The sequence below is a fragment of the Anguilla rostrata genome, chromosome 14 (genome assembly GCF_018555375.3).
Source record: "Anguilla rostrata isolate EN2019 chromosome 14, ASM1855537v3, whole genome shotgun sequence".
NCBI classification, from domain to species: domain Eukaryota; kingdom Metazoa; phylum Chordata; class Actinopteri; order Anguilliformes; family Anguillidae; genus Anguilla; species Anguilla rostrata.
In genome coordinates, this window is record NC_057946.1 from 7,785,680 (window position 1) to 7,789,144 (window position 3,465).

A 3,465-nucleotide genomic window follows, 5' to 3' on the forward strand; every position below is an offset into this window, starting at 1 on the left:
ATATGTGTGACTAAGTATCTGACTGAGTGATGAAGTTACACCATTGGTCGGCCGGATCACGTGTGTTAGGTCCAGCCATATGCTAGGTTTTGACCTGGTCTTGTTTTAGGAAAGCCGATATCACAGTATACACCTCCAGACTCCCTGTGCCACACTGACCCCTGTAGGTAGCCAGGGATAGGGCGATTTCATGGAGGTGCGCTGAAGCCTTTCTCCTTTGCCAGCATCTTTCCTCTGTGTAAAAGGTACCATAAAGACCAGTGGAGTATTTTTTGTTCTTCCCAAGTTGCAGATTTTAGACCCATAGGATCTCTTAGGGTCTCTTGAGGATTGGCCCTCAAAAGATGCATGGACTATTTTGCTTCAGATGATTCACAATCCAAAACTAGTAGGTCAAAAAAAAAAATTAAGAATTCATAAACATAAAAAAACAAAAGAATTCAGCTTCACCATAACATGAAAGCCACAAAGCTGGGGTTGTGTTAGCTCTGCAGGTCCTTTAGAGGGAAACCAAGAATGCTGCATAACAAGGACTATATGCAACAAAAGTGCCAGTTGGTTTTTTAAATTTTATTTTGTGTTAATACAATAAATATACAAAATTCAAACTACTCAACATGCAACAGGGAGAGACAAGAGTGCATTTGTACAGTACAATGAAATTCAGGACAATGGCAAACCAATTGTCAATTTTACAAAATATACAAATATCCCTTAGTCCATTTTAAATTCATTCAAATCCATAATCACAGACTTCCTTGTGACCACTTGACGTCTTCTTTTCAGTGTTTCAACTCTATACTCGTGTCATCGATTAAAAAGTGATACTTAAAGCCACAGTCCACTGCGAAACACAAAGAAAAGTCAAATGGCGCTAGCGGACTTGCTTTCTCAAATTCCCAATTTGAACTGCGTATTATCAAATGAAATAACATCAAACAAACTCGAAAAAAAAATATTTTAATTGGAACATTTGTGTGCCATTTGCTTGAATTTATTAAAAAAGGAACTCATAAAGAAGCTCAGCACGCACACTCTTGCGTATGCACACACCCAAACCACAAAAAGAAAGGAAAAAGCTCTAGCTAAAAAAACACGCACAATTTAGTAAAATAAAAAAGATAACCAGAACAACATCCTGAATTTTCCCCCCATAAATTAACAAGATAATTTACAATCTTGCTTCACTGGTTAAACACATACTTTAGAAAGACACATGAGGAAGTAGACTATCTGCTAGGCCTCAATCACCTTTGATGAGTGATATTTACTGTATTAACATATTTAAATTACACTGTTGTGCCAATGACACTGTACAGAAAGACTGTGTACTAACTTGCCATCCAGAATTTTAAATCATTGTGGCTTTGATATACTACCATATTGGAGCAGAATGCAAAAACACTGACCTGGTGAAATGTATGGAGAATTTAAAATTACAGACCATGCAATTAAAACACGGAAGAGAAACAAAAACACAAATTAAATCAAATCACATCAATCGACAGGGCTGTAATTCATTTCAGCCTTCTGAATTCAATCATATTCGGATCTTGAACAGAAACTAACCAAAACAAGATCAAAACAAAAGTAGATATCACATGTAAAATATACAAAAAAATAAATACATAAAATAAAACAAACTCACCTCTGACTGTGATTCAAGACATGTTTACAAAATATTAAATAAGCAATAAATCAAAAACCTTTGAAAATGTAACCTTACCGATTTTCTGTTTTAACCAGTAGTTAACGAGAATGAATTTGTGGGTTTTAAGGTGCCGGCAGTTTCTGTCTCTATGCTTTTATTTTCCATCTGAATTCGTATTTCACTCGCCTTCCATTCTCATCCCAGTGAATAAGCCAAAAAATTCAGGTGATCTTGTGAGACAAATTTTCATGAATCCAACATATATCCTGAGTATTACTGGTTGAAATACCTATTTGAGTTTGTTTTCACTAAGAAAAAGGCTGGAATATGCTTCATATTCACAGAATCAATCATATCATTTGCACTTTTTCAAAAGGGTACATACACATTCTGGAGGCCAAGGACCAATTATCTCATCAAACCACCTATCAGCACAACAAACAAGGGATGACACCTGGAAGCAGAATTTGATTAGGGGACACATCTATGCTTCCATCAAAGAGCTGTTTGATTCTTGAATTTATTTTGTATTTTTTGAAAACCGTTGCTTATTTCACTTAAGCATTTTTTTTCACAAAGTTTAAGTGATAGACACTCATAATCACACATTCACATATCAGTGTAATGACCACAGACACACTTACTGACACATGAGACAGCCAGTCAGAACAAGTAGTGGGTGAATGGGGGGGATGGGGGTTGGAGTTTGAGGTGATGAGAGGTAAATGAGGAATGACAGGAGAGAAACCCCACACTCAAACAACCACAGTGTCTCTCTGACACCCAGGAAACATCAGTTAACAGGATGAACTGACAAAGCAGAGTCAGCACATTGAGAAAGTGGTCATTTAGTTTTCTTTGCAAAATCTGACTTCTGCTTCTACGGCTAATCTTTAATCAGAAATACAACTGACCACAGTGTCACACAATGAAGGCACGCCCACAAAATGGGGTAAAAAATCTGTTACCCGCCATAGAGTTATTAGCAGTAGGTGTATTTTCAAGATTGTGAAAATGCCAAAAAGTTGTCATACAAACAAGGCTAAGAACCCGTATCTGAAGTTTGTTGTGCTCTCGTGCAAAAGGAACAAGCCAATGAGGAGAAAAAAGCGGATTCAGGAAATTCAAAGTGAGGGGGAAAGAGGAAAACTCTGGGATCCTGAATCAAGGCACATCTATAACTTTCATTAGCTATAAGAGGCTGTGTCAGAAATGATCATTTGTATATTTGTTTCTTGAGGATGTGAGGTGATATATAACTAGATAGCAATGATGCATGTCACATCACACCCAAAAGAAACAACTTAGGATAGCTAGCTGCTTTCAACTTACGTTATCATCTGCACTTCAACTAGCGAGCTTGCTCACCATAACATGAGTTAAGTCTGCAGATGGTGAGCAAGCTAGCTAGCTGAAGTGAAGATGCTTACGTTAAAAGCAGCTATCATAATGATAGATAGCTAGCTAACATTGTTTCTATAGGACTTGATGAGGCATGTAACCTTGCTATCTAGTTACATGTCCCATCACATACTAAAGCAAATGAAACAAACATATAAATGACCATTTCTGACACCGCCTCTTGCAGCTAATTAAATTAAGTTATAAGTACTTGCTGGTGAAAAAAATGGGTACCTCACTACAAATATAGATGTACCTTGATTCAGGATCCCATAGTTTTCCTCCTTTCCCCTCACGTCCAATGCCCCGAATCCAGTTTGGCTCAGTCTTTTTGCACAGGAGGACACAAAACTTAACTTGGCTTCATTATTTGTACAGCCCACCACACAACAATCCAGATTGCCAATGCTAAC